The sequence below is a fragment of the Geotrypetes seraphini genome, chromosome 9 (genome assembly GCF_902459505.1).
Source record: "Geotrypetes seraphini chromosome 9, aGeoSer1.1, whole genome shotgun sequence".
Lineage (NCBI taxonomy): Eukaryota > Metazoa > Chordata > Amphibia > Gymnophiona > Dermophiidae > Geotrypetes > Geotrypetes seraphini.
This window is the reverse complement of record NC_047092.1, coordinates 133,225,436-133,240,137: the sequence shown is the minus strand read 5'-3', so window position 1 is coordinate 133,240,137 and position 14,702 is coordinate 133,225,436.

The following is a 14,702-nucleotide window of genomic DNA, read 5'->3' as shown; positions in this document are numbered from 1 at the left end:
ACAAAAACTCACCGTACTTCTCCCCAACTCTTTGTCTCATTTGATCCTAACAAGTTAGGACATCCTGTTTCCAAGAGAACGATTTCCAACTGGCTGTCTGCTTGTATATAATTCTGCTATGCTCAGACTGGACTGGCACTGGAGAGTTGTGTCACAGCCCACAAAATCAAAGCTATGGCAGCTTCTGTTGCTTTCCTTAGATCTACTCCCATTGAAGAAATCTGTAAAGCTGCCAACTGGTCCTCAGTTCATACCTTCACGTCTCACTATTGTCTGGAGTCTTTCTCCAGACGGGATGGGTACTTCGGCCAATCTGTATTACAAAATTTATTTTCCTAAAGGCCAACATTCCCACCATCCCATTCTAATTAGCTTGGAGATCACCCATCAGTGAGAATATGCTGCCTGCTTGTCCTGGGATAAAGCACAGTTTTTCCGGGGACAGCAGGTAGATATTCTCAAAAACCTCCCTGGTTGGCTTCTTAGCTGGCGTATTTTAACTGAGGGACCACGCACCTATGTTGGGCAGGAAGGCACTCGCACATGCGTTATGCAGGCTATTGCAAACTTTCTAAAGACTTAAAGTAGTGATGCACTTTTGCAGTGGTCTGTACCGAGGCTCCATCAGTGACGTCACCCATCAGTGAGAATATCTGCCTGCTATCCCCGGATAACACCTGTTACGGTAAGTCATTGTGCTATATTTAGCCATTCACCTAGGGGTAGGAAACCTGAAAATTAAGCTCACAAAAGAAAGACATTTTTTGTAGTTTTAGAAACTAGAAACATTTTAGCAGCATTTAAAATATAGAGCTGTCAAATCTACAGCACTTAGATAAACTATTCAGTAGGAATGTGGGGCAGGGCATGAAAAACACTTGCTGAGTTCATGCAAATGTCTTTTCTGTCGGTGTAAAAAAAAACAACCCCAACCTCTGACATTTCTCTAGGGCAGTGGTTCTTAAACCTGTCCTGGGGGTCTCCCCAGCCAGTCGGGTTTTCAAGATATCCCTAATAAATATGCATGAGGCAGATTTGCATGCCTGCCACCTCTATTATATTTTCTTTTTACTAACATCTCACTGCAAAAATAAAATAAAAATAAATAAATAAAATAATGTTATAGTAATTGACTTTTTTCAATTGTATAGTGTTTAGAAAATGGCTACTAACATAGCCCTTATGTGTGTTCTCTTTTTTCAATCAACATGAGGAAGCACCCATTTTTCTACCATAATATCTTGTATAAAGTTTCAGTTCACTCCTCATTCAACAAAAACTTATCTGTTTCAGTTTTTCACTTCTCTTTTAATGTTTCAGAAGGGTGTCTGCGAAGTCTTCCTGGGAAACTTCCAAAATAATAACCATCAAACATCTACTGTGTCACCATACAAAAAAAGGTGGGATTCCCATCAAAAATTATTATATAGTTATTGATGAAGTATATTCATAACCTTCCAAAAGTGCAAATGTCATATTTTTCATCTTTATAAAGAAACAGTAAGCACCTATATAAATAATTATTCAAAACCCAAACCAATCCAACCCACCCACCCCATCAATCAATAAAAAAAAGAAAAAAATTCAAAGAAAAATCCAACCCCCCCTATGGATGTGTTGATCTTATTATATATTCTAAGGATTTTAAGTGATGTATAAAGTGTAAAATGTATTTTTCTTGTATTCACTTAATGAAAGTATTAAAAATGAATAAAGATATTAAAAAAAAAAAGTGGGATTCTTGAAATGAATTTAGTTTTTGAGCAGAATAGCCAGGCAACATTTCTTCACAGTCTGGTGCTTCAGCACTTTTGATGTGAAATCATCCCATAATATCCTGCCTGACACATGCACTAGTTTTCTCTCATGTCTACATTCATATCCATCTGTTGGTTTGGCATGATGTCCAGCTAGAAGGTGGTGTGCCAAATGCAGCACAGACAGAGTTGGCATTTTTCTTCCTCCTCTGGATTCCTTCCACGAGTGCTTTCTCTGGTGAATGAAATCTTTGTGATAACACTGTGGACCAGATGTATTAAAGAGTGTTTCTTTATTTCTATTTTGGGTTGTGGGAAAACAAATTAGGACATCTGGCACTAAGCATGACAAGTAAATCAAACAGATTTTACAGCTATAGTTTCAACTCTGGCTTTGACATTTTTAGGACATTTGCTCTTTTGCTAGGGGTGCTGATTAGTGGTAGGGTACATTACATTATATTACATAGGTTCTTATATACCGCATTGACCTCACGGTTCTGTGCGGTTTACAAGTCAAGAGTTACTAACAATGTAGTAGATCACAATCGATCATAAAGTTTAGCAGAGATTATATTTCCAACAATTTTCTAAAAGCCGAAATGTAATAAATCACAGTAAATTAGCCATGATGTTTACCAAAAAGATATGTTTTTAACTTTTTCTAAAGGCTGAATAAGGTGTAAGAAATTATATACATTTCTCCCTCCAAATCCGCGGTTTCAGTATCCACAGATTTGGTTATTCGTGATTTTTTTTTTACATTGATTTTAATTTTCTGGGCTATTTTTAAGCCCTCTGAGACTCCCTAGAACCTTACCTGGAGGTCTAGTGCAGTGGTTCCCAACCCTGTCCTGGAGGACCACCAGGCCAATTGGGTTTTCAGGCTAGCCCTAATGAATATGCATGGAGCAGATTTGCATGCCTATCACTTCCATTACATGCAAATCTCTCTCATGCATATTCATTAGGGCTAGCCTGAAAACCCGATTAGCCTGGTGGTCCTCCAGGACAGGGTTGGGAACCTCTGGTCTAGCGGGCTTTCGAGGCAGGAGCGATCTTCCTACGCTCCTGCCCCGTGCAGATCACTCATAGGAAATGGTTGCCGTGAGCTCCTGTAGTCTCTCGAGACTACGACGGGAGCTCACGGCAGCCATTTCCTATGAGTGATCTGCACAGGGCAGGAGCGTAGGAAGATCGCTCCTGCCCCGAAAGCCTGCTAGACCACCAGGTATGGTTCCAGGGAGTTTCAGAGGGCTTAAGGTAAGGTCCGGGAAGGCGGGGGGTGGGTCAGAACCGGCCTGAATATTATTCACAGTTTTTTAATATTTGCGAGCCGGATGTGCCCCTAACCCCCACGAATATTGAGGGAGAAGTGTATGAATACCAATTTCTTTCTCCCATAAAGCTGCCTGAAATGCCAACATTTTACCAAGGAAACGTTTGCAGACACATCCCTTTACTGATGGAAAATCAAAGAGGTGTACTATACGTAAATGTTTCCTATCAACAAATTTGAAAGAATCAAATAGATAACTAGGCAGTAATCCATTCAAAGCCTTAAAACATAAACAGCCTAATTTAAAAATCACTCTAGCCTCAACTGTCAACCTTACCGCAGTATTTTTAATGATCTGCCTCCTTTTTATATTTTGCTTAGAGATCGAAAGATAAAGGACATTAAATATTAATGAAAAATATTTAATAGCACTGATAAAGCTGAATGTTGAATTGCAAGTATTCAGGTCAGTTTTCAAATGGGACATCCAGTGGCATCTGTGAAGATGGCTTAACTGTACACATAGATTAGGCACATTTTTGACAGGACTATGCATGCACAGCCCCATTTTAGAAAGGATATAGAAGTTGGAATTGAGACGTTCAGATCAAGGTGTCTCAAGTTTTACAGGAAATTTTAGAACAGGATCTGATGGTGTAGAGGTTATTCTAAAATACTGGAGAAATGGACATTTAGACATTGAGGGGGAAATTTTATTTATGTCACCTAAAAAAATCGGCACTGAAAAAAATCCACAAGCCCTATTCTATAAACCACACCTGGAGTTAGACACGGTTTATAGAATATGTGTGGTGCCCGTCCCCATGACTAAAATTTAGGTGTGGCCATTTATGCCAAAGAAAACCTGTGCATAAATTGTGCACAGATCAGGTGCATTCTATATCAGTGCACTTAACTTTTAGGAATGCTCATGCCCTTTTCCTGGTCACTCCCCTTTTGAGATCCATGCAGTAGAATTTATGTGCACCGCTTTATAGAATATGCTTATAAAGTTGTGCTTGTAAATTCTAATTCAGGCCGATTAGTGCCAATAATTGATTATTAATTGACCATTATCAGCATAGATTGGCTTGTTAATTAAGTTGCATGCACAAATCAAGTATTTGAACAGATTTACACATGCAACTGTAGCCAAAGTATATAGAATCTGGAGGTACGTGCATGTGGCATAAACATCAACTGTATTTTAGGGAAATATGTCACAAATTTCAGTGGGTTGAAAATCAGCACAAAATGTATTTCTGCCATGTATTTTCCCAGTGCTGTCACAGAGATTGGCTCTTTTTATTTGGGAAGGAAGATGAAAAATACTGAGAGATAAAGGGAGCAACACATCCCAATCCCTCCAATGTTGTGTGGCTCAGTACGAATTGTCAAAATCTAAATGTACTTGACATTAATCTACTTGGACATTGTCATTTATTTTCTAGGTTCACCCTAATCTCACCCAAAGCACACTCTGACTATTGCCCCATGCCATTTGTAGGCCCTTAGGTTGTTGACATGCATATACTGGTTTTGCAAAATGGAAACTTAGGGGTCAATATTCAAAGCAATTTACATAGCCAGAAATGGCTACTGGCTATTTAAATTGCTTGTCTGGGACTAACTGAGCATATCCAGTACCACTTAACTGGCTAGGATAAATGCATAACTAGGACCACATCAAACACTGTCCTATATTTATGTAGTTCATTATAGCTCATTAGGTGCTGAATATTGCACTTAACTGGCTGTGGTAATGGGGATAGGAAGATGGCAATTGTGAAAGCTAGTGGATAAAAGAGACAGTTGATTAGATAAAAAGTGAAAAGGAATAAAGCAAAAGGGTGACATTTGAGTGGACAGAGGCAGAAAAGAGAAAAATGGAACTGAACATTTTAAGAGAAAGATCAATATGTCAGACAAGTGTAGTGAAGGAATGAAATAAGACAGGAGGAGAAAGGAGAAATAACAAATGGATAGCGACCACTGGAAACAGAATAAGCAGAAAGCAGAAAAGAGAAACAGGGAGCAATGTGATGGAAAAATAAAATGCCCAGACACTCAAAGGTAGAAAAAATATGATTGAGTTTGAATTTATTAGCTAGAATATGTTAGCTTTTGGAATCGTGTATTGAAGATATTTATGTATTGTATTCAGTACAGATTGAATTGCATTTATTTTTGTTTCTTCAGTATGACAGTATGGGCTCCTTTTACTAAGGTGCGCTAGCGTTTTTAGCACACGCTACATTGCCACTCACGCTAACCCCGCGCTATACGCCAAAAACTAACGCCAGCTCAATGGAGGTGTTAGCATCTAGCATGCGTGTTAAAATAGCTTGCGCAGCTTAGTAAATGGAGCCCTATATCTTATATTTATCAAAATTTGATGCTAAGCTGAGAAGCATCCGTGAAATTTGAGAAGTACATTGATGAAATGCTTCAAGAGGCATCAAAGATTCTTAGCAGTGGGGAACAAGAGGCTGTACTGAGGGAAGACAGCTGGACCCTGCAGGATCAATGCTGTGACTCCACCTGCTCTTGAACTGAAGAACCATTGTGCAGCCCTGGAAGTGGAGGAGATGAAAGCATCCCAGGGAGAGGAAGGAGCAAAGTTAAAAATCCCCAAAGTTGCTAGATCTGTGACAGCTAGGAGGCAAAAGGTAGTGGTGATTAGTGATTCCCTTCTGAGGGGTACAGAGATGTCCATCTGCAGACTAGATATGATGTCCCAGGAGGTGTACTGTCTGTCTGGTGCCAAAGTACAAGATATTATGGAGAGCTTGCTGAGACTCATCAAGCCTAATGACTATTATTTGATGTGGCTCATCTATGTTGGCACTAACGATACTGCTACGTACCCCTCTGAATGTATTAAAAATGACTTTGTAGCTCTGGGAACGAAGGTAAAGCAGTCAGGTGCACAGGTGGTGTTCTCATCAATCCTCCTTGTCAAGGGTAAAGACCAAGGCAGAGAAGCTTGTATCCTGGAGATGAATGTGAGGCTGCACAGATGGTGTGATCGAGGTTCTGTTCTTGGGCCTGTTTTTTTTTTAACATTTTTATAAATGATATTGCTGAAGGGTTGTTGGGTAAGATTTGCCTCTTTGTGGATGATACCTAAATCTGCAATAGAGAAGACATGCTGGATGGTGTGAATAACATGAAGAAAGACCTGGCGAAGCTTAAAGAATGGTCTGAAATTTGGCAGCTAAAATTTAATGCTAAGAAATGCAAGGTCATGCATTTGGGCTGCAAAAACCTGAGGGAACGGTACAGTTTAGGGGGTGAAGAACTTATGTGTATGACAGAAGAGCGAGTCTTGGGTGTGATTGTATGTGATGATCTTAAAGTGGCCAAACAGGTTGAAAAGGTGACAGGGAGAAGTATGGCTAGTAGGAAAAAGGAGGTATTGATGCCTCTGTATATGACTCTGGTGAGACCTCATTTAGAATATTCTGTACAATTCTGGAGGCCGCACCTTCAAAAAGATATGAAAAGGATGGAGTCAGTCCAGAGGAAGGCTACTAAAATGATATGTGATAAAGCGTATGGGGACAGACTTAAAGATCTCAATCTGTATACTTTGGAGGAAAGGCGGGAGAGGGGAGATATGATAGAGTCATTTAAATACCTACATAATATAAATGTGCATTGAGTTGAGTCTCATTTGAAAGGAAATTCTTCAATGAGAGGGCATAGGATGAAGTTAAGAGGTGATAGACTCCAGAGTAATCTGAGGAAATACTGTTTTACGGAAAGGGTGGTAGATGCATGGAACAGTCTCCCGGAAGAGGTGGTAGAAACAGAGACTGTGTCTAAATTCAAGAGGGCCTGGGATAGGCATGTGGGATCTCTTGGAGAGAGAAAGAGATAATGGTTATTGTGGATGGGCAGACTAGATGGGCCATTTGGCCTTTATCTGCTGTGATGTTTCTATGAGTGTCTCAGCTTCCTGGAGCATGGAATGATTTGCCAAGGTTTATGAAACAGGGATGATGTGTATCTATCAAAGAAGATGTGTCTTCAGCAGAAGACTGTCTAATCTACTGAAGAGGATTTTAAACTAAAATCATTGGGGTAGGGTGATCCAAAGCCCCTAGGTATGTATAAGCCCTCAGGAAAGTGAATCACTAAATACCTCTATGCAAATGGGAAAAAGGGGCAATGTCTTGAAAGCAGTATATACTAATGCTTGAATTATGGGAAACAGGGTTTTGGTTCTAGAGGCTGTGATTGTAGAGGCTGAATTGGATTTAGTGGTGATCATGGAGACATGGTTCATAAAGAACCATGGCTGTGATATAGTTATACTGGGCTACAATCTGTTTAGAAAAGAAAGGGTAGAAAGAAAAGTAGGGTGAGTAGCATTATATGTTAAAGATCATATTAAAGCTGCATAATTATAGGATCTACAGAGCAAGGAAGAGGCATTGTGGGTCATTCTGGAAAGAGGGAATGGAAAGTGTACTTACAGTGGTGTGAAAGATAGACCTACTTTATAGACAGAAGTAAACAGAGATTTAATAGAATACATTCAAAATATACAGTAGCTGTTAAAGGGGAATTAATACTAATAGGTGATTTTAATATGCCAGATGTTGATTGGGGTATTCCTATTGCAGGGTCTCCTAGAAGTAGGGATATCCTGGATTTTCTTCAAGGAGAACTTTTCCAGCAGTTGGTAATGGAACACACGCGAGATGGGGGCCTTACTAGACTTAGTACTTTCAAATGGGGAAAGTGTTTCTGATGTTATAGTGGGTGATCATTTGGATCCAGAGATCACCACATAGTGCTATTGTAAGGACAATAAACCATTTTGTAAGGAAAATAAGTAAAAGTAAGAGGAAAAGAAGACCGCTTTGGTTCTCAAAAGTAGTTGCTGAGAAGTAAGAAAAAGTTTAGCTTTCATAAATTACAAAAGATCGCAGGCAAAAATATCTGGAAAAATTAAGAGAGGCTTGTTGTGTTAATCAGGAAAGCAAAGATGCAAATGGAAGAAAAAATACCCGAAATGGTAAAACTAGAGGACAAGACAGTTTTTAGATATGTAGAAGCTGATAAGATAAGGCTGAACTGCTTAACAAATATTTCTGTTCTGTATTCACAGCTGAAGCACCAGGAGCGAGACCACAGAAAACAAATGAAAATAGGGCTGGAGGTGTGGTAGGCCCTGATCAATTTTCAGAGAATTTTGTTCATGAGAAGCTAGCTAAACTCAAGGAGGACAAACAATGGGGTACTGAAAGAACTTAGGGAAGTTCTAGTGGCTATGCTGGCTGACCTTTTAATGCTTCTCTCTAGAGTCAGGAGTGGTGCTAGATGACTTGAGAAGGGTAGATATGATCCCTCGCCACAAAAGTGGAAGTAAAGAAAAAGTAAAGAACTGCAGGCCAGTAAGTCTGACTTCACTTCTTGGACCAATGGAAACAGAGAATAACGAAGCTTCTGGAATCCACTGGATTACAGAATCCGAGGCAACATGGATGTATTAGGGGCAGATATTATCAGACAAATATGATCAATTGCTTTGACTGGGTGACCAGAGAATTGGATAGAAAAAGAATGCTAGATATGGTTTATTTACCCCCCTCTTTTATGAAACTGCGCTAGCAGTGTCTAGCGCAGGGAGCCTTGCTGAATGGCCTGCGCTGTTCCTGATGCTCATAGGAACTCAATGAGCATTGGGAGCAGCGCAGGTTTCTGTGCTAAAAACTGCTAGTGCGGTTTCGTAGAAGAGCGGGTTAGATTTTACAATGTAGAATGGGTTCCTCCTCCTCCTTGAATTTTGTAACTTCACTAGCTCAGTTAAATATCTTGATAGTTATTCTGGTGCATAATTTTTTCTGGGGAAAGGTGACCTCAAGTGCTTGCAGCTATTTTGACTTTAGAACTGTTGATGCTGTTCTTATATTATAAAACTCAATAAAATTTCTGAACTAAAAAAAAAAAAGAACTGTTCTTATCAATATAGCTTTGATGCAAGCTATCATTGGACCCTTAAATTCCCCTTTCTTCCTATTTTTCTCTTTTTGTATTCATTTATAATTTTTTTTTAATAAGTTTTGTTTTCAATAATTTAAATTGATATATCTTCCAGAATAATAACATTAATAACAATTTCTAGAGGAAACCCAAAGCCTTCTTCTTAGGTTTTTAATATATTGTACTTAGCTTTGTTTAGCTTAGATTGTATCGAGGTAAACAAAGGTAAGTACAATATATTAAAAAACTAAGAAAAAAGGCTTTGGGTTTCCTCTAGAAATTGTTATTAATGTTATTATTCTGGAAGATATATCAATTTAAATTATTGAAAACAAAACTTATTTAAAAAAAAATTATTTATAAATGAATACAAAAAAAAGAGAAGGGATATGATAGAGATGTTTAAATATCTCCCTGGCCTTAATGTACAGAGAAGGGTCCTCTAGGAACACAATCCAGTTGGGTTTTCAAGATTTTCACAATGAATATGCATTAGATTGATTTGCATGTAATGCTTCCATTGTATGCAAATAGATCTCAAGCATATTCATTGTGGGGATCTTGAAAACTTAACTGGGTTGTGGCCCTCAAGTACTATGGTTGTCCATCCCTTTGGCGTAATAGACCTTTGCTCTGGCACAGTATGACAGTTCTTATAATGGAAAAAAAACTATTATGTTTACTGGGGGTTATAATTTAGATGCTAAATTATGTGCCCCCAATGACCATTCCTGATCTTTGACTACCCCTGGTCTAGTCCTGCTTTCATTAGTAGCCAATTCAGTGACTTGACAGAATACTACAAAGTAGCAAGATTCCATGGTAATGACCCATAAGGATAAGCAGTAACTAATGAAACTTCCACGTGTGGTTGTGGCATCCATTTTGAGATTGCAGCTGGCATAGGCAAGAGTGACTGGGCATCACTCCTGTTCTGATTATGGCACTAGGTCACCAAGGATTCTAAGGCTTAGGGTTGGCCTATGGGTGCGTCTGGAGGCTACCTCTATTCAATGAGGGAGAGAGAGAGAGAGAGAGGAGGAAGTGGAGGCTGCTACTGTTTTTATTTCAGTTTTGGATGCAGACAAAACAAAGTGGCAATTTTTAGCCACAGATTCAGTTTCTGTTGCTTTCTGGTCACAGGTAAAATGATAGGATGTTAATACACATACATTGGTGTGATATAACAAAGTTATGTGCTAATTAATTTCTCAAGTTTCATGTTGGTTTATTTGAGAACTTCAGAGTTGCAGGAATGCCATCTCTATAGTTGCATGCTTTAAGTAGATATACGTATTTCTTGTGCACTATTGAAATCTTGTTGCAGTGGAATGGAATTGGACCCAGGTTGTAGAATGCGCAATTGTAAGATGAATCATAGTAATCCTTTTAATGCAGAAACTGGAATGTGATTTTTAAAAAAAAATATTTATACTTTGACTTCTTCAAAATAAAGCAATCATTCTAAGAGACAATGTATACTGTTCCTCTTGATACAGTATCTTGAACAAAGTATAATTCAGTCAACAATATAAGCTTTGAACTCTTCCTTAGAGAAGCATCACTAATGAAAATAATGCTAGTCCTCAAATTAGTTTTTAGTTAGGTTTTATGATGGGGTGATTTGGATACCTTTCCTTAGAAATTTATTTTCTTCTGCTTTTTGATTCTCATGTAAGGGTTAAAAGCAAGGATTCATCCTTTTTAGCAGATTGTTGGTGCACCTATTACAGAGTGGAAGGAAAGGCAGATGGAATAATGATCACAGGTTAATTTAGAAGTTATGGCCTGCACGTGTTACTTACATTAACACAGAAACAGATGCTATAGCATAGCCTGTAATGTAGTCAGCTTATGTGCATTTGGCTGTCATCTGTGACCTGTAGCTAACATTTCCATGAGGGGCTGAATATACAGTATATTATGTTTCTCATACCTACTGGCCTAATTATAATTTCTTCTTCTCTGTGGCTATTTCTTAAACCTTACTTTATTTTTCCCTAAAAGCTTAAATAAAACAAAATAGATAAAACTTAAATAAATCATGCCTATTGTGAGCAGGTAATTGTGAGCAAAAAATACCAGTGTTGGAGAAATACCAATGCTAGGTTTAGCTTTAAGCAGCTCTCATGCAGAGCTACCAAGGGGGCTTGTCTTTGAAAGGGAGATATTAAGCTATGCCCCTAGCTCCACCCATTCCGCACAGCCATGCCCCAGATCTGCCATACTCTGCCTGGTCATGCCCCCAGACCCATCCACTCCTCTTCCTGGTGCCACTACCTAAAAGACCTCAGTTGCAGCACCAACAATCATCTCCTCCTCAGGAGAATCCAGAGCTGCAAAATCTGCTGCTCCTGCTGCTGTGGGATCTCAAGATCTGCAAAATATCATAGCTCTGACGAGTATTGTGAGATTGGTCCCATGGCAGCAGGAGATGCAGTCTTATGAATGCATCTCCTGCTGATGATGGAGGGGGAGGTTGCTCAGTGGGAGATCTTCACTCTCCTGTGGGAGATAATCAATGAAAGCAGATCTGCTCATATGACTTTTATGCGTCAGTCTGGCTTCTTCATAGAACAGGGTAGCTCTTTTACTTTATTAAGTTTGACTACATGTATTTTTATTAAGTCCAAATGACTTGCATTTTTTTACCTTTGCTTATTATGACCAAACCACCATATTCTTAATCTAATAAGGAAGGTATTTACCAAGTTTGATAAAATATGATACTGTACTGCAGCTTAGTTTACCGTGAGAGTCACTAACCTGCAGTGGCTTAGTACCACAAGTTAGTGACTCCTATAGTAACTAAATAATGCAACTTGTGATCAACTTCACAATCTGTGTTATTCAGCTCCTTGGGAGCTTGGGACCACTAACACGTGGTCCAGTGTTGGGAGGGAGCCTTCTAAAAGGGCTGATGCTCCCTCCCTCTGAAGCCCCCCAAAGAGACCCCTCCTGAAGATATAGCACTAGAATGGGCAGCAGCAGCAGTAAGGACTGTTACTGTCCCAGACCCATTAAACTACCATGGACTGATAGAAATAGGCCTAGGTGGGGCCCAACATGTGCGTATGTAAGGGGGGGGAGGGTTCTTCATGGAGAGGGAAAGGTGAGTACTGTAATTTGGAAAAAATGTGGTCCACTTAAGATGGCTTCTAGGAACATTGTTCATAGTCCAGTGCTCCTGGGCAGGAAAAACAACACCAGCTTTGATTTGGCACTATTAAGAACATAAGATTTTCCGCTGCTGGGTCAGACCAGTGGTCCATCATGCCCAGCAGTCCGCTCACGCGGTAGCCCTTAGGTCAAAGACCAGTGCCCTAATTGAGTCTAGCCTTACCTGCGTACGTTTTGGTCCAGCAGGAACTTGTCTAACTTTGTCTGAATCTCTGAAGGGTGCTTCCCCTATAACAGCCTCCAGAAGAGAGTTCCAGATTTCTACCACTCTGGGTGAAGAAGAACTTCCTTACATTTGTACGAAATCTATCCCCTTTTAACTTTAGAGAGTGCCCTCTCATTCTCTCCACCTTGGAGAGGATGAACAATTGCTCTTTCTCTACTAAGTCTATTCCCTTCATTATCTTAAATGTTTCAATCATGTCCCCTCTCAGTCTCCTCTTTTCAAGGGAGAAGAGGCCCAGTTTCTCTAGCCTCTCACTGTACGGCAACTCCTCCAGTCCCTTAACCATTTTTATCACTCTTCTCTGGACCCTTCTAAGTAGTACTTTGTCCTTTTACATATACGGTGACCAGTGTTGGATGCAGTATTCTAGGTGGGGGTGCACCATGGCCCGGTACAGCGGCATGATAACCTTCTCCAATCTGTTTGTGATCCCCTTTTTAATCATTCCTAGCATTCTGTTTGCCTTTTTCGCCACCATTGCACATTGTGCGGATGGCTTCATTGACTTGTCTACAAGTACTCCCAAGTCTCTTTCCTTGTAGTGACATACAATAATATGTTACCGTAAAACAATGCACAATTTTGCCATAAAAATGTGTGCTGAAGGGCAAAAATCATGCATTTTCCTTTAATTTACTTTAGTAATTACTGCCTTAAATGCAATGTATTGCAGATCAAATTTGCAAAAATAAAGCACAATTTAGTTTATGAACTGTTCTGCTTGTGGATTACATGTCACTAATTTTGATTCTGTTCATCTGTACTTCTGACCTTTCTCCTCCTCGATGAATACCTGCCATCCAAATCCCTATGTTTGCAGGTATTCTTTCTCCAAGTTAACCTGTCACCCTGGGCTTTAAACAATTTTTTGCTTTTGAAGCATATACATGAAGCTTTATAAAGGCCTCAGAAAATGTATTATTACAGAGCTCAAGAAATACTCTAGTAGCACCTTTATCTGAATAGATTTAATCTACTTATTTCAGGGACACCTGAAAGTGCCAGATGATTAGGAAGAGCAATCAGCCAAAGACAATTTCTCATTGCTGAAAGGAATGAAACTCTTGAATTTGACCTTCAGAAAGCTAAGATCACTAGATAAGCTTTCATTATATAGTAAATAAAGAGAAAATAATCAGATTGCCATACACAACTTTAGTTCATATTTTTTTAAAATGAACTAGAAATATGAATAAGCAGAAGAATGGCAGCATGAGAAAAGAAACCATAAAATAAAATAATAAATGATTTATCTTTTTATTTGAGGGGGGGAGAGGTTGAGAAAAGAGTAAAAATACAAACAAACCCCCAAAGCATTAGTACAAACGTAGCACTGTTTTGTTGTTGGGTAGGTCAGGAAGATAAGAGAACCAAGCTGGAAAAATAGCATTTATATTAGGGACAAAGTACCTGCATATAATAAATATAAATCACTTTGTACCAGAGCAAGGCTGTATATCAAGTCCCAGTTACCTTTATGACAATGGTCAACAAATTCACTTAAATACCATTATACTAGTTCAGAAGGATGGCAGGTCCAAAAATATTTATTTCTCTTTTGTTTCTTTGAATACCAAACACTGGTAACTTGTATATACAGGCAGTCCCCGTTTTACGAACATCCAACTTACGTTGGACTCGTACTTACAAACGGGGGTCCTGTTCTACCTTCGGTGTCCCATCATGCCTCTCTTCCTCCATCCTGAGTCCCATGCACTCCTCTCCCTCCTGAGTCCCAATGTGCCCCTCTCTCTCCCTCCCTCCATTCTGTGCCTCCCTCTGGCAGGTGTTAACCTTCTGGCCAGCAGTCATTTTTCCGTCGAGTGGAAGCCTCCCCTCTGATGTTGCACCTTCACCATCAGAGAGAAAGCTTCCGGCTCAGCCGTGGGATGTGTGTAATAGCCGCCGCCCACTGCTTTGTGCAGAGAAATGACTGTGGCAGGTAAGAGGAGGAGGGAACCGGCCAGAAGGTAAACACCCACCGGAGGGAGGCATGTATTTGAGGCACAGAATGGAGGGAGGGAGAGAGAGGGGCATGTTGGGACTCGGGAGGGAGGGAAAGGGGCATGTTGGGACTCGGGGGATGGCACAATTTACAGGGGCGGGGTGGGGTTCCATCAGGAGGGATTGGACTTCCCTCCTTTCGGTGATCATTTGGGGGGGTGGGGGTTCTGGCCAGAGAGATTGGGCATCCCTCCTGCCGGCAATCATTCACGTGGGATGGGTGATTGCTAAACTTATTGCAGCCTACATTGTACGTGTTTCA